Genomic DNA, 24333 nt, shown 5'->3' on the forward strand with positions numbered 1-24333 from the left:
CAAGGCTTGATTTTACCATTTTTTTCCCACACATTCACTGCACCATTGCCACAATATTTTTTGATCGTGGGTAAATTATATGCTTCCATTCTGTATTATTCAGGCTCCATGATGTATTGCATTGTTCATGTATGGAGATGCAATCGTACAACCTGTGTTTGTGGGGTAGCCCACCCTCCAAGAGTCTATCAGTATGTGATCTCCGAAAAGGTCCAAGAGCTGAGCCCTCTCTGAGGCATTGTAAGGATCAGATGGGCCGGCCGATCTATGATCAGGTCTGGGGCCACATTCCAGTATTCACCCACAACTATTTTGCTATTCTCAAATTCCGTGAACAACCTATTCAATTGTAACCCTGGGCGTAGTTCGCGAAGTAGTGATACGCGCAGTAACGCGAAGTGCACTTCGCACTACGCGAGCTACGCGTAGCACTACGCGAACTGCGTAGTAGCCTGTTCGGGGATGTTTGCACAGTGCCGGATGCTTTTCCGTACTGTGCAATCATTGAAAACAGCATCTCGCACAGTGCGAGCTGTCGTTTTCTGCCGCTCGAGTAGATTTTTACTCGAGCGGCAGCTTTCTCAACGCGGACTGGTAGTTTCTCATCGAGAGCGGTCGCGAGCATACGCGACCACTCGCAATGAGAAACCTGACCTCCCCGCGTTGAGAATCTCGCCGGGAGGTTTATTTTCCACACTCGCGATGAGCAACTTTATGTTGCTGATCGCGAACGAGGAAAAAGTCTCGCAGGGATGTCATTTTGCTTGCTCGTGGTCGCCAACTTGACGTTGAGGACCGCGAGCAAGCAAAAAATGACCGCTGCACTACGCTATGCTACACATGTTTGCACTGTGCTACGTGCAATTTGCGTAGTGCGAAGTAGCGCAAACTTTGCAAACTACGCGAGTGTAGCGTAGTGCTTTGCCCAGGCTTATTCAATTGGCCAAGGAAAGCAGTTTTATCCATGTTTGATGCATACACGGAGTCTGGATTTAGTACCTGTTCCACTATTTTTAGTTCCACAAATACATATTTGTCACCTGCATCCATCCAGGATTGTAAGAGTCTATTTAGTAAAGACTTATGGGTTAAGATGACATCCCCGTATTTTCTGTGGAGGTTGTGGAGGAAGGAGAGTCAGGGGTCCTTGTCATTCTGGGCAGTGTGCAGCTGCTGTCCACTACTCTCCTGACTCTTTTTAATTTCAGATTATCTATTTTGGTAGAGGGTAGAAGAAGCTCCTGTAGGAGTGGTGCATCGGTCCAGTGATATCAGAGGTGCATGAGAATTTCTATTCCCACAACAAAACCGGACTTTCCATTCATGTTTATTGATACAACATGGAAAGAGGCATCTTTTGGGATTGGCGGAGGGAGCCCCAGTGGTGGAGCTATGCCTGAGAATGAAGAGAAAGGTCAGTTCATCTGCAACTGCGACCAGTCACGGCAGGGATGGTTGGACCACAGACACAACAGTGCCTTACCATGTAACGCATGGTATGTGATTATTCATGTGCCCAAGTGGGGAATTTGGAGGGGTGGGCGTGAGTGAACTGGTCAGGTGTGTGCAAACTGGCAAACTCTCTTTGGAGAGAGGATGTGGCTTAACGGCTAGGGCGGTCGACCTCAAAACTGGGGAACTAGGTTCTAGTCTCCGCAGGGACGCTCAACACCCTGTGATTCTGGGCAAATCACTTATTCTCCTCGTGCCTAACAAAAATTCATGTGTCCACCTGTAACGCAACTGGTGCTCATATTAAGCCCTTTGATACCTTCGGGTCTAGTTCGCGCTGTATAAAACTCCCCTCAAAAAAACCTCTAACTTTCATCTTCAGAGTAAGCAGCATTGCGCAAGGAAATGTCCCGGGGTGGAGCAAGGGGGTGTCATAACAGTTTGGTAGACAGTGGAGATGGTGCTGACAGCTGGTAAAAACCCTGCTAGGGATACTGATGCTACGAAAGGGCATCACATGCATGCCACTGCCCCTTAGCTACCCTGCCAACCACAATACCTCCTACTCCATGAAGGCGCATGAGGACCCCTAGAAACAGCTTTAAGTTAATGGGCTCTGGTAAGGAATGGTGAGGACGGAAAGTCCTGGGTGTAAGACTACTGTCACATGGACCATGTTGCCATCATGATGGAATGGAACCCCCCTTCCATTTTCCTGCTTGGACTATGGCTCTACAGCAATCCTCTGGCAGGAGAAAAAGAAATTTCCGCACATTTTTTAATGTGCTGAAACAGGAGGCTGTTACCTGCCAGATTAGAGCTGAGAAGGAGAGATCTGCTTCCCACTTCACCCCCAGGTTTTTTGCAGTGACTGCTGGAATGGGGGGGAGGACCCATTTCAGCCGGCCACCATAGCTCTGCTGCGGTTTGCAAGGTCTTGCCAAAGAACAACACTTTCCTTTTTTTCAGCATTGAGTTTGAGTCTATTGTTGTTCATACATAGGGCAAGGTCTTTCAGGCAGCCCTTAAAACTCTTAAATGAGTCTTCGGACTGATCCTTAAAGGGAAACACCAACTGGGTACTGTCAGCGTATGATATCGCCTTCACGCCCCGCTTGGCTATGAGTGAAAACAGCGGGGCCAGATACATTTTAAAAAGAAGTGGGCTCAGTGCCGACCCCTGTGGTACTCCACACCATAAATGTTTGGTTTCTGACTGACGGGGTTTCAGAGCAACTTTCTGAGAGCGATTTACAAGAAATAATTTCAACCAGGCAAGTGACCCCCCCTCCCAGATACCGATGTCCTGGAGTCTCTGAACCAGAATTGAATGGTCCACCATGTCGAATGCCGTGGATAAATCCAGGAGCACCAGCATCGCTGATGCTCCTGAATCCACTGACATTCTCACTGACTCTGCCACTTCTAATAGGGCGGTCTTGGTACTGAAGCCAGACTGGACGCCAGATTGGGTTTCATGCAGAATGTCATAGCTTTCAATAAATTAGCCAGTTGTCGCTGCACCATTTTTTCCAGCATTTTTGCTGGTGCTGGTATCAGTGAGATAGGTCGGTAATTACTTAATTCCTCTGGATCCACATTGGGTTTTTTCCTGAGGGGGAGGAGTGTAGCATGTTTCCATATGTCCAGGAATATGCCAGAAGTGAGAGATGTATACCATATGTGAGTCAGCACATGGATGATAGAGTGAGCAATCTCTTTCCACAATTTGGGAGGGCATGGGTCTTCTAGCAAACCTGACTTACATCTCAGGATCTTTGCCAAAGTTGAGAAATGGGGACAAATTCCGAGAGAGAGAACTCAGGCTTACTAATCACATTTCCATCTGCTTTTTTAATCTCTGTTCCAGCTGTAAAGGACTTATACATCCGAATTTTATTGTCGAAGAAATCAGAGATTTTTTCACACAGCGAAAGGAAGGGTTGTACTTCCATTTCTAATTCCCTCAGTTTAAGGAAAGAATTAACGACCCTAAATATTTCCTTACTTGAGTAAACTGCATTATTAATCCGCTTTACCATATGTAGCTCTTTCAATGCTTTCTTATATGACAGATTAGCCAACGCACCCACTGACGTTCCAGGCGTTTACATCTTCTTTTATTTATCCTCTGAGTCTCTGAGAACCAGGGTGTTGAGGGGGATTTCCTCAAGCATTGGGTAACTCTTTCAGGGGCGGTGGAAACCACCGCTGAGGAGATCCATTTATTTAGAGCAACTGTATCCGTATTGGGGTCCTTTGACAGTGATGGCTGACTGGCTTGCAGAACTGGACCTAGAGACTCAACTGTCAGCTTCTTCCAGTTTCTTTGAAAAAATTATGGAGTTCCTCCAGACTGGCTAGGTTTATCTAAGCTAAATGAAAACGGAATTAAGCAGTGATCAGTCCAAACCAGTTGGCCTGGGGACTCCGATTTCAGGGACGCAATTTTTGAAAACAGAAGGTCTAGGGGGTGCCCTGCCTTATGGGTAGGCAGGTTCACATGCTGAATCAAATTGGCTCCAGTGAAGGATGACACCAGTTGCGCTGACTGCACACAACTAGGGTCATTTGCATGTAGGTTAAAATACCATAACGCTGTAAAATTAGAATATAGTAAAGATTTCTGTGCAATATAGTTACAGAATTCAGGCATTATAGTAAGTGCGCAGTCTGGGGGTCTGTAGATCAGAATTCCTGAAAAAGAGGTTGTAGGACCAATCTTAATGCAGAAGTTTAGCCCTTCAATCATATCCATATTATGGAGCACTGACGAGGCAATTTCGCAGGAGTCTTTTAAATTATTGGCTACCCCCTCCTCTTTTTCCTCCCTCTCTGTTAGCACAGCAAATTTTAAATCCTGGCGGAATGGCCAGGGCAACTGCTGATAAGGCATCCTCTTTCTGCCATGTTTCTGTCAGAAACATGATGTCCCAATCATTCTCTGCAAGTAAGAGCCATATATCCTCAGAATGCTTAGGTAGCAATCTGCAATTGATTAGGCACGCTCTAATCCGGTCTACCAGCATGTTCAGCCCCAAATTATTGCTTTCCTTGTTGCTTATCATGGTGTTCCCTAACGCGAGATTGCAGCCAATACAATTACCAGGTAACGCTTTGTTAGCCTGATTTAAAGCATGATCCCTCGGGCAAGGTCCGCCTCTACCGGACAGCAAGTCATCCCTCCCCCATTGAATGACCTTGTTGCCGGTCAAACGGGTAGAATAACTGGAGCTGTCCACAATCCGGCCGTGGACGGGCGCAGACGGGCTTGCCTTTGGCGTGCCTTCGAAGCGCCTCTGGTGTGCCTTTGTAGCGCCGTCATCCTGCCCGCTGCGCGTGCCCTCTGCGCGACCGGGCTGCCATAGCAATTAAATACACTCTCCACTGTACTGGAGAATACGAAAAGCATTGCAAGAGCACTTCCCAACTCTCCCTGATATACCACCTACTTTCATGACCCACACCTTGACCATTACCTCCACCACTCCCCGTGGCGTAATCTCAAGTTTATATAATGTAACACTAGATACTGTTTGTGGAGAAGTTTCACCATCCAGGGGTAAATGGGAACAGTATTTGAACATCACACTAACAGAAGAGATGCAGACTTTCTGCTGTCCGCAAATTAAGAAAGCATCCTTAAACAGTAGTCATAGACTCCTTTATTTCTAATTTATAAACCACATACTCTGCACTCCTGTCCATTTGAAGGCATGGGGAATTTTGGAAGATGCTAAATGTCAATGATATCTGCCACTCCACTGCAGATTACTTTCACCTAGCTTGGTACTGGAGGAAGGGGGTCTCCTACTGGGAAGTAATATTTAAATCCCACTCAGAGATGCTCACTATTCCCTCTTTAAGCACTGCTGCAGTATCTGAGGTCTATACCCAAACATTCTGGTTAATTCACTGTTTTGGCCCTTCTCATGGGAAAATAAGAATTGAGTATGTTGGGGGATGGGCCCCAGTCCTGATCTTCAGGACTGGCTGCACTACCTTGTCTATTGCAACAAGTCCATGGACAACTGTGAGAAACACCACCTCTCACATCACATACAAAGACATATGGTCTCCATTGCAGGCATACTATCTTATTCGAACTGTATCCTGCACCACACTCAAGTCGGCAATGCTGCTGTAGATGTTGCTTGAGAGTGGTCCAAGTATTGTGTTCTCATGATCAATTCATTGTTCAACACTCTCTTCACGCTAGCTTGGATGCATTGATAGTGTTGCTATTTTGCTCTTGACTGTATACTAGCCAACAATTATTACCTTACTGAAGATAATTTATTTCAATAAAACTTCATAAATAAAGTTTAAAAAAATATTTAGTAAATAAATACATTCATTTCTATTAGGTAGTGTTTGTGCAGGGGTGAAAAGAGTTTTTCTGTGGCTTGACTGGATATCCCTGCCAGTCAGACACCTGTATTTTAAGATTCTCCCTTCAAGCTGGTGCAGAATGCCTCTACCAAACCCATAAAGGAAACAGATTTCATCTCAACACTACATGCCATCAATTCAATCCACTCTATGGTCATTATTCACAACCTCATCTTCACTACTACTCAGATCTTTGAATGTCGGCACCCATTTCTTATAGATTGGTTGAAGCACGCTGAAATACTTCAGAAACCAACAAATTGACCCCTTCATGTGACATCTTCAAGTGACATCACTGCATCATGCTTCCTACAACTGACCTTTCATCCAATATGAATGTCTGTGTGCAATTAAAAACACCAAAAATATTGACACTTGGATCATTATGAAATTATGACATCTAAATCAAAGAATATATCAGTAATCTGAAAATAATATGCATAACTCATTGTAAATAAAACCACTGGAATGTGAATGATCTCCACTCTGCACATCGGACACTCATTTTCTTAGGCAGTCTTATCCTCAGCCCACCATTACAAGAGCATCCAAAGCAATGTTTCAGTATGCCAGGCTCAGTCCTTCTCCAATACCTACTTACTCAACTGAGGAAGCATCTTCAATCAATTCCTGGTCACTATATAATAGTCACATTAACCTGTTTTACTATTTGCATGGATATAGATAAAAATAATCAGAAACAAATACATACACAGAACTCTATCCAGGCATTTACCTATCAAATCTATAGAAATATTTTCAAAACATTGGCATTAGCAGCTGGGTGTCATCAGAAGATGCTCTACTGCTCGAGTCAACATCAAAAGAAGGGCTTGAAAGTAGAAATGACCGTCCACCCAGGCATCTAGCCCAAAGAAATTTTGCATGGGCGAGGTGACGCATGTGAGCCGGGTCCATACCCTGCTTGTAGGTTCACATTACTAGAGAAGCACGTCATCAAGCATGATAAAGTGTCTAGTGACATTTTGCATACCTTTCAATGGACTCAAAGGGCCTGCAGCAAAGCAATTGCCTTGTTGGTTTTCTAGTTCCTATCAAGATGAAGAAGGCAGAATGTGCCCAAGAATAAGAGGACTCAGCAGGACAATTCAACCCTCTGCTTGTTCAGGGAAAGAGAGTGGCTTGTCATGTGAGGTCTACCCGAGGGTCCAGCTGGTCAGTGTGCATACGTAGGGAGGAGCTGGGTGAATAAGAACAGCTGGGGGATAAGAAAAGGTGCTTGTCACTACTAGACCACCAGATAAATTCATTTTACTTTCAATGGACGACAAAGTGGGTGGAGAAGGTGAGGGGTGGGTGCCACTTGACCACTGAGGACTTGCTTTAAAAAAATCATTGAGTGGGAGAAGAAATTAATAAAAGGGTGAGGAAGGGACCCAATGGAGTCACCAGGACATAGTGGAAAAGGAAGGCTATACCAGCAATAGGGCACTAGGCTAGAAGGGCAAGGAGGGGAAAAAGAAGTGGGCAAAGGCACCCATGGCCATCATAAAAAGGTGACGCAAGAGGGGGCTTAAAAGAGGAGAGGAGGAGGAACCTCCGAAAGGAGTCATTGGAACAGGGAGGGGCCACTAAGGATTGAGGTGATAGGGGTTCCATATAATGATATAAGGGTGAGGGAACACTCAAATTTAAAAAAAGCTGGATGGAGTAGCAAGCTGTTATATTTTTAAGTGCTTTATTAAGCATTGCTGTATTTTTTATTCTACAACATTTTAGAATGTTTTGTCTCATACAGCTTATACTCCAAGCTCCATCACATTCTCCTTACTATGATGTTTTAACTTAAAACACTGGACAATAATGGTATTACCTCCCCATCAAGAGTGCTCACAGCTGAATGTTATTGATGGCGAGGTGACGCCAAGGCATCTCGCACCAGTGCAGTAGCTGTTGTGTGCTGCTCTGGTGGGCCCCTACCCCCATTCACATCCTCCTGGGACGGGCCGTATAACCACCCTAGCCAAGGGAGGTTCGGGTCTGGTGGCTGAGTGGACTAATGCATCACTGTAGGGGCATGTGCAGGGGCATGTGTTCAAATCCCAGTGGGTGCACTCAGCCTTACATCCTTAGGGGATTGATAAAATGAGTACCATTGAGTCGGGTAACAAAAAAATCTGTTATACAGGGCCAAGATATCCAAGAATTGTGCCAAAAGGGCAGTATCACTGGAAAACCAAGCTCAGCTTTTCAGCAATACCACCAGTGCAGCTGGTGATTGCAGTGTGATATGATCACCTGGCACCTCAACCAGACATCAAGGATTATTTGTTTGGGGTGGGGGTGGACAGGCCCCCAGCCATGGGTCCTTGATTCGACCTCCATGGGCACAATGAGTCTTTGAACAGCCCCAGGGGGGAGATGGGTGGCGGAGTTTACCCCCAATCTACTCTCCCCTCCAGCAGGGCAAAAATTTCAATCACCACCAGGAATATGAATTTGAAAAAAAAACGGGTTGGGGTGGTCCAATCTCGCATAGGGCCAAGCCCCCACCCTTGAAGGAGGAAATGCAGTTTTTTACAAGGAAAAAAAAGAGACAGGGTGGCCCACCATGGCATAAGGCCAGGCTTCCATCCCAAAGAGGGCAATACAGCCTTTCGGCCCCCTTTAGGATAGGAGATCCCACTACAACCCAAGGATTTTACACTGCCAGAAAAAAGGGTGGGGTGGCCTAGTTGGCATTGGGTCATACCCCCACACTTGAAAGGGCAATAGAATCTTTCTGCTCACCTGGAGGACGGATTAAAAGTATGTTCAAATTGGGGTTCTGCCTACAACATGCCCCCACCCCAAATGTGGCGATACAGACCTCCTGCCCCCCCTGAGAAGCAGTTTAGGTTGCCCCCAGAACTCAGTGATTCCGAAATGGAACCAAAAAAGAAGAGACCACCAACCCTGGCACCTGGACATACCCCCAATCCCAAAAGGGGCAGCAGAGTCTTTCTGTGTCCCAGGAGGTTTGCCCTGATTAGGCATTTGCCTATTACCTGTCCCCCAGTCTGATAGAAAACTGACATACCTGCTGCCCGAGGGCGAGAATACAGTCTCTCTACCCCCAGCAGGGAGCAGGCAGAGGGTTTACCCCCAATTTGCTCCTTAGGAGTGCGAAAGTCCACTAGACATCAGGGAAAAAACAGACCCTGAAAAAAGGAATAGGTGGAGTCCATTCAGGCATTGGTCCGAGCCCCCACCCAAGAAAATGTGCAACATCTTTTCTTCCCCTCCACAGCTCAGTTTGGGAGGGGCGTTACCCCCAATGTGCTTCTCCTTTGTTCAAGTTGTAGAGAGACGGGGCAACATTTCCTAATGTGAATAGTAAGTCATGCAGATATATTCTGCAGCAGCTGAAGTGGTTAAAGAAGCATTAAGCGAAGATTGATGAGAAAAGAATTACAGTAACACAGTCTAGAGTATGTAGCTCCAAGAAGTAGCTTGTGGCTACCGGAGGCTCTCCGGCTACCTGTGACTAGCTCTCTTGTGCTCAGGCCAGATTACTTATATAAAAACCTTTAGCGAGGTTGAAATAATATATGCATACCAAAATTAAAAAGTATATATTTGAGATGAAAATATGTGTATTTTGATCTCATAAGCAAATTTTTGGAGAAAAATTGTTGAATTTCCAAAATAAATTTAAAGCTATTATTTCAGTGATAAATCATGTAGGGTTGGAGAAAGTTATTATTCATATTATTTTCTTGGTGTCAGAGGGACTTCAGCTGTTATACACATTCCAAATTGGTAATGCTTTTTTAATTTACTACTGGCAACCCTGCTAGATGCACTGATGTGATCACTGCTGACAATCTTGGTCACTATAGCAAAAGTAATGTAATAGCCTGGGATGATTTTCATTGAACATAAGCAGCTCTTATAACAGAATAGGTTGGAGATCCCTGGTCTAGAGATTGTTGTAGATTGGACTACAATAATGCAATGTTCATAGAGGGGAAACACCAGGATCTTTTAGAGATCTAAGGTAAAAATAAGCAAAAGGAGATGAGCTTGAAATGGGAAGTTCAAAAGAGAGAACAGAGTCAGTAGTGACACTGAGATACTTGGTTGATGATACAGATTCTGGATTGTATCCTAATTCTGGGGGCAGCCAGTTGGAATTCTAGTGGGAGGGAGGCCCAAAGATCAGAATAGTTGTCATGGATGAGCTGAGTCTCAGTCGATTAGTATTCATCCAAGTGGTGATGGCAACAATGAAAATGTAAATTGGTCCTAGAAGGCGGTGTCACTGTTAAGCTTAAGAATGAGTTCATCGACCTAAGCACGTGTAAGAAAAAAAATGAAAAAACGTATCACATTATTAGAGAAACCAATGTGAAAATATGCAGATTAAAGCAGTTGGGTTCAATGACGAGCTCTAAAGGAATATATGTGAATGTTTGAATTCTGGGTGAAAAGGGAGCATATGAAATGACTGAAAATGTTTGGTGAGGAAAGATTCAAACCACTCAAGGACCCTGAATCCAACTCCAAAATTACTCTAGCAATTGATTAGAATAGGACTGGAAACAATATCAAAAGCATCAGTGAATTTTGGTAATATCAGTGTTCTGCATCTTGTTGCATGCAAATGATTTTGAGGATTGACACCAGAAATGTTTGAATGCTAAACTGAACCCTGAAACCAGACTGGTGGGTCTCTAAGATTTCAGCGGTTTACAAATGAGAGGAGAGCTAAATATTTGAAAAAAGATGTAATCATTTTAGAGTGGCAGGTAAAAGCATGGTTAGAAAGACATTTGTGAAGGCAGAGAAATCTGCTGTCAATATTTTTAAGAAATGTATAATCAGGGCTTGTTTTCAGCAAAGGGATAAGCCTTTTGGATTGAAAAAAATGTTTATACATGTTAGTTACATGGTGATACATATACAGTGCCAAAAGAGTAAGAAACCTGGCAGGGCATGGATCTAGTGGAGAACCAAAGGAGAATTGTTTTGGAAAGATTATTGATAACCCCTAGGGGAGGAAAATTGGTCAGTGTGAGAGGAAAAAATGAGAGTACTGGATTAGAATAGGATTGAGGAGCTATAAGCTGATCATGAGAGAAGACTGAATTGAGTTAGGGGTATTTTCAATTTTCACATGAAAGGAATTTGAAAGATTATGTATAGTTCTTGAGAAGAGGGAATAGCTGGTTTAAAGACCTCAGCCTAATAATGCTTTTGAACATTTCTTTGGATTTGTTAGAAGCTATAAGGATTTGGTTGCTATAATATTGAATTCTGGCTAAGGAATTAGTAGTTTTAGGTCAGTTTATCACCACCCTTGCCCGAGGCACTTCATCCAATTCCACAGACACCAATGCAGCAGCTCACAACTTCAGACAATGGATCGACGACTGCACCAACACCCTCGCCCCATCTCAGGAAACCCTCAAACAGGAGCACCGACACAAGAGCCATCTGGTTCAATGCCGACCACCAGACTTCCAAGCAAACCTCCCAAAGACTCGAGAAGCAGTGACGCCATGACCAGACACCAGACAACCACCCAGCCCTCAAGAACGCCAGACGCAAGCACCACCAACTGATCCGATCTGCCAAAAGGACCTCCTTCAAGGAACGCATCGACAACAACGCACACAACAGCAAAGAGCTCTTCAACATCGTGAAAGAACTTGCCACCCCCAGCTCCAGCTCCAATGACATCCCGCCATCGTAAGAACTCTGTGACTCCCTGGCCACCTTCTTCCACCGCAAAATCGCAGACATCCACAACAGCTTTGACACCCAGACACCGACGACAGATGCCGACACCCCCGACTCAACGCCAACCAAACACACCGACCTCCTGCTCTCCTGGAACGACAATGACAAAGACACCATCAAAATCATGAACACCATCCACTCCGGCTCACATTCGGACCCCTGCTCCACCACATCTTCAACAAAGTAAGCTCCATCATCGCACCCCAACTCCGGAGGATCATCAATAGGTCCTTGGAGACTGCTACCTTCCCGGAGAGCTGGAAACACGCCAAGATCAACGCCCTACTCAAGAAACCCTAGGCGGAATTAAAGGACCTCAAGAACTTTTGACCCATCTCCCTGCTCCCGTTCCTGGCGAAAGTCATTGAGAAAACCGACTGACCAACTTCCTTGAGGAGAACAACACCATGGACTCATCCCAATCCAGCTTTCTAAGCAATCACACCACCGAAACCACCCTCATCGCCACCATCAACGACATAAGGGCCCTGCTGGACAATGGCGAAACCGCGGCCCTCATCCTCCTGGACCTCTTGGCCACCTTCAACACCGTCTGCCACCACACCCTGTGCACATGCCTCCACGAACAGGGATCTGCAACAAAACACTGAACTGGATCACCTCCATCCTCACCAGCGGAACCCAGAGAATCGGCCTCCCCCCATTCCGATCCAAAGCCACCACGATCACCTGCGGCCTACCCCAAGGATCATCCCTCAGACTGACCCTATTCAACATTTACATGGCACCTCTCGCCAACATCGTCCGAGCGCACTACCTCAACATCATCTTATACGCCAACGACACCCAGCGGATCCTCTCCCTCACCAAGGACCCGGCCACCGCCAAATCCAACCTCCACGAGGGAATGAAGGCCGTCGCAGAATGGATGAAGTCCAGGCACCTGAAACTGAACTCTGACAAGACGGAGGTCCTCATCCTCGTCTCCACCCCCTCCGCATGGGATGACTCCTGGTGGCCGGCCATGCTGGGTACTGCCCCGACACCCACCAACCACGCTTGCAACCTGGACTCAATGCTCTCTATGACCCAGCAAGTCAACGCGGTCTCCTCCTCCTGCTTCCACACCCTCTGCATGCTCCGCAAGATCTACAGATGGATCCCCACCAAAACCAGAAGGACAGTCACCCAAGCCCTTGTCAGCAGCAGGCTGGACTACGGCAACGCCCTCTATGCAGAAACCACGGCCAAACTCCTAAAAAGACTTCAATGCATACAAAACGCCTCCGCACGCCTCATCCTCGGAATCCCTTGCCACAGCCACATCATCGCCCACCTGAGAGACCTTCACTGTTAATGTTAATGTTAATGTTAATGTAAATTTGTAAAGCGCTTGCACGCCGATTGGCTTCATGGCGCTAGGGTTCAAAGTTAACATTTGAGGCAGAGACTAACCCTGATTAAACAGCCAGGTTTTCAGGAGTTTTCTAAATTGAAGAAGATTAGTACAGGATCGAATTTCAAGTGGAAGAGTATTCCACAATTTGGGGGGCAAGAATGGTAAATCTGCGTCCTCCTAGGCGTACCCTTTTAAAGTCCGGGATGGTAAGAAGACATTGGTGAGCGGACCTTAGGGCACGTGTAGGGGAATACCGGAGTATCAAATGGAGTATCAAATTGTTGATGAACTCAGGGCTGATGCCATGCAAAGATTTAAAGATAAGGCAGCCCGTCTTGAAAACGCACCGCTGAGCAATTGGAAGCCAATGTAGTTTTCTTAGCAGTGGGGAGGCAGAGTGCCATTTCGTTTGAATTAAAAATCAGTCACGCTGCCTGGTTCTGAACCAGCTGGAGACGTTTGAACAGGTAGTGAGGCATTCCCAGGTAGACGGAGTTGGAGTAGTCAAGATGAGAGAGAACCGTAGTAATCATAGCTTGGATCAGAGCGTCATGAGTGAGGAAACGATGGATTTTCCTGATTTTCCGCATTTGAAAGAAGCATTTGGACACCACGGCTCCGACCTGGGTTTTTAATGACAAATCACTATCCAGTGTTACTCCTAGCGTTTTAGCTGAGATGGAAGGGGCGGGTGGAGGGCCGAGTTCTAGGGGCCAATAGTGGGGGCCCCAGTGCTTATGGCTGTCCCCAGTAAGAACTATTTCCGTTGGCTTCACTGGCTCCCGGCCAACAAGAGGATCACCTTCAAACTCCTCACCCATGCTCACAAAGCACTCCACAACGCCAGACCAGCATACCTCAACGAACGACTCACCATCTACACCCTGAACTGGCAGCTTCGCTCCGCGGACCTCGCCCTCGCCACCATCCCATGCATCCGCCGAACGACCACCGGCAGCAGATCATTCTCTCACCTCGCCGCCAAGACATGGAACACCCTTCCCAGCCACCTGCGGCAAATCCAGGACCTGCTGACCTTCAGGAAACTTGTCAAGACCTGGCTGTTCGATCAGTAGCTGCTCCTTCTCCCCCCACTAGCACCTTGAGACCCTCACGGGTGAGTAGCGTGCTTTACAAATGTTTGATTGATTGATTGGTAAGGCCTGATGACAAATGATTGAATCTGCGAGCCCTTAGTGCAAATGCAATATGTTCACAAAATATTGGCTGCAAATTCTTGTGTCCCTTTAAGAGGCAAAAAACTGGTGTGCTGACGTCTTGCAGTGGGAATCACAAATAGGCTTGAAGGTAATGAAGGCACCAAGAGTTGTCGATAGCTAATCATGGAAAGTGTTTGTACCGAGCTCAATATCAGTGAAGGTGGTGGGTTAAATTTGAAAAGGATATACAACATCTTGATTAGCTGAGAAATGGGATTAATACCTGGAGAGCTGGGTAGTGTTGTCTACAGGTTGAGGCGGTTGGTACTTGAGGTAAAAAATATGGTGGAATGAATGGAACAAACAAGCTGGACTACCTTCTGAATTGTGATGAGTTTAGCGGAGGAAAAATAAGGTCCAGTATATGGCCTTTTTCATGAGTGGTTTTGTTGATATGTTGATCAAGGTCAAAATTTGCAAAGGTATCATAAGAAGTTTGACCCTATGGTTGATGAAATTATCATCATGGAAACTGAAATCACCTAACAAGATGAATTTGGATAACTGCAAAAGGAGTGGAAGAAAAAAATTAAAAAGAAGCGGAGATGAGGGAATCCAGCAGTCAATAGAGCAGCAGACACTCAGTTGCCGATTCCGATCCGGGTCCGACCGAGGGAGTACGATGCGGCCGTATGCTGCCGGACTCAGTTCGGTCGGACTCCCTTAGAAGTCAATGGGAGCCGGTCGCACATCGGCTCCCATTGACTGAATGGGTACGTCTCGTGCAAGGGTGCCCCCTACAGTGGGTACGCATCGATGCCATCCGCACCATACATGCTTGTGTTGGGGGACCCATGGGTCTCCCCCTGTGTCCGAGTCGTAGGGCTGTGGGTGACAGGGGGCCCGACGCAGACCCCCAAAGGCAACCACCTGGACATTTAGCTAGCTGGATCCTCCGGCTCGCACAGGCTGTCCGACACGTGCATCGTACTGGCTCGATCATAAATTGTATCCATTGCACGCCATGGTTAGCTTCCGACGAGACGTTTGGAGCGGTTCAGGCCCGGAAATGACTTGGTCGGTGAATTTCACGTAGCTCGCATCGTACTTGCTCGCTCGTACAGCTGTACGAGTCGGGCGGAAAACACACGTATGGCTCGTAGTTTTTCCGACCGGATCGGGTTCAGTGCCCTTCTGACCTGGATCGGAATCGGCCCCTTGTTACATCAATGGCCACACAAAGCCTTTCTGTGATGTCAATCAGAATAATTTTAAGCCTTTCACAGAAAGCAAAGCTTTGAAAATAATTGTTAAGGCGTCACTTCGCTGTGTAAGCTAGACTCGACTGAGGATACAATAAGAGACGTGCACGGGCACTGCAAGAATAAAGTTTCCTGTTGAAATGTTCTTTGCCCTAGGTCTCGTTGGTAAAAACAACTCCAATGTCATCTTCTAGGATAAAATCATGCAATTTAAAATTGTATTTAACAAGAGATCTAGGGCCAGATGTACAACCGTGGACATTTTTTGCGACTCGCAATTTGCAAGGTGCTATTTCCAATGTACAACAGTGTATTTCACACTGTTAGCGATTTCCAATGGGGTCACAAATTGAGAGGCTCATGAATTTTAATAAGCCTCTCGCAATTTGCGACCCCATTGGGAACGGGAGACCCACCCAGGTATGGTGGCCTGCTGGGTTCAGCAGACCACCATGTCTGGGACTACTTTTAAATAAAACAATTTAAAAAAAAAAGAAAAAATTTACATTTCCTTTTCATTAAGGGCAGACAGTGGGCCCAGAGACCACTACCTGCCCTTAAAAAAAATATTTTCCCCTGAATTTGCAAAGGAGAAGGGGTCCCCAGGGGACCCCTTCCCTTTTGCGAGTGCATTACCACCCTCTTGAAGAGGGTGGTAATTTGCAAGTGTTTTGCGACCGCAATTGTGGTCGCAAAGCATTTGTACATGGGGTTGCGCTCGATATTAGGAAGGGAACGCCGCTTCCTAATAGAGACTCGCAATTCCAAAATAGCGAGATGCAAATAAATTGCAACTAGCTATTTTGGAATGGTACATACCCCTATAGGTTTTTGCATACTCAAACGGGTTCGCAAATCCGTTTGCTCATGCAAAAACTGTCATACATCTGGCCCCGAGTATTAATCACATACCATTTAAGTGGGGAAAAGTGGATTGCAACAAATTCTTAGCAGAGTGGATGGGCAAGGGGGCAGCTTAGGAGGTGTGTGCGAGATTAACAAGCCAATTCATGTTGTTATGAGACAACTGTTGCGTGTAAGGCTGCCCAGAGTGAGAGCGTGAAGACGTGTTTGGTTGCTGCTATAGCACTTTTTGCACTTTAAAAATGTACCTGTGTTTTTAAAACTGTACCTTGTTGGATACTTTAAATTTTATTAAAACTGATGAGCAATTTAAAAAAACGTTAAATAAATAAGAAATCCGATCTGGGCTTGCCGGTTCTCTTCTTGCGGTAACCGCATGCTAGAGCGGACCCGCCGGTGAAGGTTCTCGGTCTAGTTGTTTGTGGCCACACACCCTTAAGAACGACGCAATGGCGTGGCTGCGCAGTATGTTATGAGACAACTGTTGCCTGTAAGGCTGCCCAGAGTGAGAGCGTGAAGACGTGTTTGGTTGCTGCTATAGCACTTTTTGCATCTTTAAAAATGTACCTGTGTTTTTAAAACTGTACCTTGTTGGATACTTTAAATTTTATTAAAACTGATGAGCAATTTAAAAAAACGTAAAATAAATAAGAAACCCGATCTGGGCTTGCCGGTTCTCTTCTTGCGGTAACCGCATGCTAGAGCGGACCCGCCGGTGAAGGTTCTCGGTCTAGTTGTTTGTGGCCACACACCCTTAAGAACCATGCGATGGCGTGGCCGCGCAGTATGTTATGAGACAACTGTTGCGTGTAAGGCAGCCCAGAGTGAGAGCGTGAAGACGTGTTTGGTTGCTGCTATAGCACTTTTTGCACTTTAAAAATTTACCTGTGTTCTTAAAACTGTACCTTGTTGGATACTTTAAATTTTATTAAAACTGATGAGCAATTTAAAAAAACGTTAAATAAATAAGAAACCCGATCTGGGCTTGCCGGTTCTCTTCTTGCGGTAACCGCATGCTAGAGCGGACCTGCCGGTGAAGGTTCTCGGTCTAGTTGTTTGTGGCCACACACCCTTAAGAATGACGCGATGGCGTGGCCGCGCTCTGGCCGCGCTCAGCACCAGCCATGCTGTCCCGCCTGGTAGGAGCAAGGGGGGGTAAGGTGAGGCTCGTGTATTCAAGAATCCAGCTGTTAGATTTGGGGGCAGATGGAGGCAAGAGAGGTAATATTAAACTAGAAGTGACAGCAGGGCTGAAGGCCGATTTTATAAGGGAGGATGGCTTGAGGTGTGGTCTGCTCAATGTCAGGTCACTACCTAGGCATCATCTGGAGATCCAACTATTGGTGGAATGGAATGATTTGGACGTATTATTCATGACAGAAACATGGACATATGTTGATTCTGACATGGAGCTGGCCATGGCCTGCCCACCTGGGTATAAATCCCTTCATAAACCACGTGTGGGTGGTCGGGGGGGAGGGCTTGGAATCATTTTTAAGGATAGCTGGGATTTTTCACCTCTTGATATTGAGGAATTGGAAGGAATAGAAATCGTGGGCTTTGCAATTAAAGAACCCAAGGGACAGCTTCTGACTGGCCTGGTTGGCTATAGGCCACCTGGAGCTGCCGACCTTGCCTTCCAACGAGGACTTATTGAAGTCCTGAGTAATCTGGCTTTGTGTCACTCGAGACTGCTAGTTGTAGGGGATTTTAACCTATGGCCAAATGGGCTACTAGATACAGCCTTCTATAATATTGTTCAATCCTGCGAACTCATTAATTTACAGCAGTGGGTGAATGGATCCACCCACAAGGGAGGACACACGTTGGACCTGGTGTTCGCTAATGAACAGTTAATGGGACCCCTTGAAGTCCTACCAGTATGTGGTCAGACCATTGTCTGATTATTTTCCAGCTGTATAATCTGGGACTGAATAAACTACATCAGAAGACTGATCGAACATTTCAAAGCAGGGATTGGAAAGGCCTCTTAAAGAAAGCACGGACCCTCCCGGCCTTTGCACCCATTGAGATTTATGATACTGGCAAGACAGTGGAGGAGAAATATATAAATTATTGTAATATTATCAGCTCCCAGTTAGATCGAGTGGCCCCACTAAAGACTCACAAAAAAGTTGGTAGACCGTCAGCCCCTTGGTTTACAGACAATCTTAGAACTCTGAAACTTAGCTGTAAGCAAGCTGAAAGGAAATGGCGCAGAGAATATGCCGAGAGGGATAAGGCCCTCTGGAAGCTAGCCTTAGTGGGATACAGAAAAGAAATCGTGCTAGCAAAGACAGAGTTTTTTGCAAACTGTATCCTGATTGAAGGCACAATATAGCTCTAAGGAAGTCTTCAGGATTGTAGACTCTCTGACTAAGCCTGAGTGTGTTAAGAGCGAGATTGTGCCTAGTCAGACGTTGTGTGATGGACTGGCTTCCTTTTTTGAGGAGAAGATAAGGAACATTATTAATGACCTTGTCCCACGACACTTACCTAAGCAATCGCACCCACTGAACCAAGCTGAAAGGGGGGTATTACACCCTTTGGATCATTTTAATGCTCTCTCTCTGGGGGATTTTGAAAAAATGGCTATGAGCATCTCCTCGGGATCGCCGCTGGACCCATTACCACATAAAATCTGGAAGGGATTGTCTTCGGAGTTATTTACGGCATTACGGCAAATTTGTAATCAATCTCTGATGGAGGGCTCAGTACCAGCGTGCTGGAAGCAGGCATTAGTGACGCCGCTGCTAAAGAAGGCGACACTTGACCCAGCATGCATGAAGAATTATAGGCCAATCTCACTATTGCCAGTCCCAATAAAAATTCTGGAACGTGTGGTTAGCAAGGCCCTCTCCCAGTTTCTAGAAAATAACAACGTTCTAGATAGGGTGCAATTTGGATTCCGTCCAGGTCATGGTACGGAGACAGCTCTGGTGACCGTTATGGATGACCTACGAATGCGAGCAGACAGGGGACAGTCGGCCGTGTTGATCCTTCTCGACCTGTCTGCCGCATTCGACACGGTGAACCATGGGATCCTTTTGTCCAGACTGGAAGAGGTGGGAGTGGCGGGGACTGCTCTTAAGTAGTTTCACTCTTATCTTTCTAACAGACAACAGGCAATTGCTCTTCCTCCCTTCCGTTCTAACTTTTCTAACATACCGCAAGGTGTCCCACAGGGATCGGCAATAAGTCCCATCCTTTTTAACATATATATGAGTCCCCTACCTACAATTATAAGATCTCATAATGTCAATTTAGTCAACGACGCGGATGATACTCAGCTTATCCTGTCTTTGGAAGGCGAACACTCGGTCCCTGTAACAGACTTTCATGCCTGCCTGCAGGATATAGCAACCTGGCTTAGGGAGAACTCCCTCCAATTTAACTGCGAAAAGACTGAGATCTTATATTGTGCAACAGGAAGAATCCCCCCTCCACTCCCATCTAACTTTTGGCCAATTACGGCTGGCGCATCATTGACTCCCAGCATTGTTGTACGTAACCTGGGGGTTATGTTTGACAATAAACTGACGCTGGAGAAACATGTCAATAAGACAGTTGGGAGCTGTTTCAGCCTGATAAGAGCTCTCCGGAAAATGTTCCCAATGTTTTCATCAGAGGCAAGGACATTGATAGCCCGAAGCACTATTCTCGGTAGGCTAGATTACTGTAACTCTCTGCTTCTGAACTCTCCACAGTATTTGATTGAGAGATTGCAGAGAATACAGACCATGGCTGCAAAGATAACCCTGGGACGACCACGCCGTTCCTCTACCTCACAGGCCCTTTCGTATCTACATTGGCTGCCAGTCCTCCAGAGAATCCAATTTAAAGCCCTTTGCCTATTGTTCAAAGCCTTGCATGGACAGGGGCCAAAATCCCTGCAGGAAAGAGTCAGTTGGTATGCTCCGCCTCGGTTGCTTCGCTCCTCTTCATCAAAGCTAGTGAGGGTGCAGAGAGTTAGGAAAGTTATGTCAGGAGGTCGGGCCTTCTGCATAGCAGCCCCCGACTCTGGAACACACTCCCACTGGATATCAGACAGACAGACAATCTGATGCAGTTCATAAAAAGAATCAAAACCTGGCTATATCCTCGGGCTTTCCACCATACCTCCCGCTAACTCTGCTCGGCAGGGGCTCTTTTCTATCCAGCACACACCACCAACATAGCGCCAGGTTACCCGTAGGGTGTCAGTAGCGCTTTATAAGCAATTATAATAATAATAATAATAATTCACAAAGAAGGGGAGCTTCCAGGGGTAGGGTGCAGAAGATGGGTGTAGATCTGGGGGAGGTAAGAACATTTTTACTTATGTACAACGCTATTGTGAGTCCTGTCATAAAATGGGCAGGATCCTGCACCCATGTGCCCAACCGGTGATTGGATGGGCACAGATGTGCTTGCTTTTAGCATGCCATTGGTGTGCCTGCTGCTTGGCCGTGGTGCTAATACTATTATGTAGCTACTGACTGGCAGACTGGAATTCTACAGCTAGACTGTTCAGTGGTCAAAAATGTCTGCTTCAGACAGCCCTTTTCGGCTTTCCCCTTCAATATGCTGCCCACAGAGCTGCAGTAAAAAAAAGCAGAAATTGGTGAAAAATGCTTATCACACTAAAATATTGAAAGTGAAAACAAAATAAACATATACAACTGGGGTCTCCAACCTTTTGTGTGGTAAGAGCTACTACTAAAGGAGACATTTTTGACCACTGAGCTGTCTAGCTGTAGACCAGAATGTGTCGTCCAGTCAGTTGCTACAAAATAGTTACAGTACCACAGCCATGTAGCAGGCAGTCTAATGACATGCCAAAGGTAAACTTGTCTGTGGTAGGCACCTGGATACCTAGCCTGCCACCTGCCTGTGGCCTCCAGTTCCTACCATAGACAGTTGAGAGAATTGAAGAAAAAGGCCTTAGCCTCACGCATCAAATCAAGCTCCAATAATAGAAACATTCTCCAACCCCTCAGCTGCATCAAACAACATTAGACACTGATAGGAACAGTGTGACCAACTTCTGCCGCAACAAGATTGCCAACATCTACAGAAACTTCAAACCCCAGCGCAAGTTCACCAACTACAAGCAACACAACAACCCTGACCCAAAACAGACATCTGACTAACCAAATTGAGCCAGTCCGCCCCCATAGGACACTTCCTCAATCATGAACTCGGTCCACTCAGGTGCCCTAACTAAACCATGCCCTTACTACATCTTCATCCTAGGAGAAGCCAGAATTAGCCAGACACTCCCCACCGTGTTCAACATCTCAAGGTGTCCTCAAGGACTGGAAACACACAGAAATTAACGCCCTACTAAAGAAACCATCAGCAGACCCCAGCGAACTCAACAAAAAACGACTGATCTCTTTCTCCCATTCCCGGACAAAGTATTAGAAAAAGCCATCAACCAACAACTCTCCTCACATCTGGAATGGAGCTTCCTACTCACAGCACTGAGACAGCCCTCATTGTGGATAGTGAGAACATCTGAGACATATTCGAATGAGGAAAGACTGCAGCTCTGATCCTCCTAGACCTTTCAGAAGCCTTTGACATGGTCTCCCACCATACACTCATCACAAGGCTGCACAACATAGCATTCAAGGAGTTGCTCTCAGATGGATTGCCTCTTTCCTTACAAGAAGAACGCAAAGCGTCCACCTTTCCCCTATACCTCTGAACCCAAGGAAATTATCTGTGGAGAAGCCCAAGGATCCTGGCTCTGCCCCACCCTCTTCCACTAGTATATGACACCTCTGATCAGCATCGACACCCATGGACTCAAAATTATATCCTAAGCTGATGACACACAAGTCATCCTCTTCCTCTCCAAAGACACCACCACCAACACCAACTTCCACAACGACATGACAGATGTTGGCAACTGGATGAAGGACAACTGCCTGAATCCTGGTGGTCCTCAAAACTCAAACTAACTCCAATCCCCACCGACCACACTTGGAACCTTGGCACCAATGTGGACAACAAGCTAACCATGATGACTCAGGTTAACTCCGTCTCCTCCTACATCTACATCCTCTGCATGCTTCGTAAGATAATCCAATGGCTACCCCAAAGCTAAATACACACCATCACCAAGGTCCTCATCTCCAGCCGACTACACTACTGCAATGCTCTCGTAGGGATCGCAGCTCACCTCCTTTGCCAACTACAGACCATACAGAATGCTACAGCCAGACTCGTCCTGGATCTCCCTAGGTGAACCCACATCACCCCCTACCTCAGGAAAACTCCACTGGCTCCCTGTACAGTAAAGAGCCCAGTTCTAGTTCCTGACAGATCCATACAAGGCCCTACATAACTGCAGACCCACTTCTTGAACCACCGCCTAAACTTCCATCAGCCCACCAAACACCTCTGCTTCACGTCCCTTTCTCTAACCCTCACCCCTCACATCGTACGTAGCAGATGAGGAGGTCGCTCCTTCTCCTACACAGCAGTGAAGACATGGAATTAGCAACCCTTTCGTCTACAGACAGCCCTATCTCTTCCAGAGTTCTGAAAGTCCCTGAAGATCTGGCTATTTGGCTAGTCAACTAAAACCTGCCAGAGGCTGGAAACCCTCACAGGTGATAAATAGTGCTCTACAAATCTACTGATTGATTGACTTGTGTTTAATGAAAATCACTGGGCCATAATATTTTGTGTTGTAATAAATTGACCACATCAGACAAGTTGAGGTTAGTGGCCACCATATGTAAAATTAATAGCAGAAAGGGATGCCAACAGTAATGTAAAAGAGGCATTGTAAATGTTTAATGCCTCCACTTAGCTGTCATATCCTTTTCACAAAAGTAATGATGATAGTAATAAGTCACCCCATATAATGCATCACTCACAAATCAGCTTTAAATATATTTTGGAAAATCTACAATTTTCCCCCAAACATGAGCTCATGAGTTCTTAAAATACACAGATTTTTGTCATAAATACACCATTTTTGCATACATACATTAATTCAATTAAGAAAAGGGTTCTTATTCAGAAGGCTGGGGGTACACACAATAGAACTACTGGTAGATGGAGAGCTACCCTTAGCTCATGAGTTATTCATTGGTGAAGCCTGATATACACTCTGATCAATAATCATTGTCAACATTATCAAATCAATTTAACATTTAAAAGAACCAAACGTGTCAGTGTATTTTTCATAAACTTTCAAAACATGAAAATGCAATTAAATAAGCAATCCCTAGTGGGCTTCACATTTTGACTACATCAACATCGCAACCAAAGACTTAGCCCCTATAGGGTGCCTCAGGGAATACATCTGCTGTGTACACTTTCAAGCCACAATGATTGTAACCATAAAGTGAGCATCTAGAGAGTACACCACTCCCAGGTTTAGAACAAAAGCTCCAGCCTGGGGAGTGCTTTGAAAATATAAATGAAAATCCCTGAGGGTCATGGATTTTTTGACTTTGTAAACATAGGGATAGTACTTTGAAAAACAGTCTTTAAGAGGAGCTGCTGCACTACTGCGGCAACCCAACACCTGCCTGACTTTTTTGGTGGTGACCCTGTCCATTTTGGGGCCCACCATAAGCAGAAAAAGTATGCCAATACAAATGCACCGCAGGGCATTATGGCGCGCTCCTCTGGGAGCAGTGAATATTATAGCAGCTGCTCCCTCACTGTGTCAGGACAGCTTTTCCGCCCAGGCTTCCAATGCCTCCTCATGTTCAGGGCAGCTAAGGAAGCCCACTCCTTGCTGCCCTGGCTGCTCCCACATCTGCTAGGGTGGTCGCAGGAGCCTGCAGCTTCTCTCTCCCTGCTACAGTCTTCTGCAGTGACAGTCCCACTCCAAACAGACATGAGAAGTGGATGCAAAGAAACCGCCATGAGGGGGCGTGGTGGCGCTGCCCAATCCTCCTCTGCTTTCAGTAAAATCGATTTAGGGGATGGGAACACCAGGCCAGTAGAGAATTCAGGGAGGGGGCCACATGCACACACCCTCCCTGAGGAAAACAAATAAATAAATAAATCTTGCACCGTCCCCCAGGCCCTGGCCCACCCTGTGCCTAAGGTAAGAAACGGTGACAGGGTCCAGAACGCCTCACCGCTG

The 24333-nt window shown here is 46.1% G+C and overlaps 1 protein-coding gene across 1 annotated transcript in view; it reads right to left on the reverse strand.

Moving 5' to 3' along the window:
- Positions 1–24333, reverse strand: part of LOC146816676 (adhesion G protein-coupled receptor F5-like) — a 956016-nt gene that overhangs the window by 321248 nt on the left and 610435 nt on the right. The gene's annotated exons all lie outside the window — the stretch shown is intronic.

This window comes from Triturus cristatus, chromosome 6, assembly GCF_964204655.1.
Source record: "Triturus cristatus chromosome 6, aTriCri1.1, whole genome shotgun sequence".
Lineage (NCBI taxonomy): Eukaryota > Metazoa > Chordata > Amphibia > Caudata > Salamandridae > Triturus > Triturus cristatus.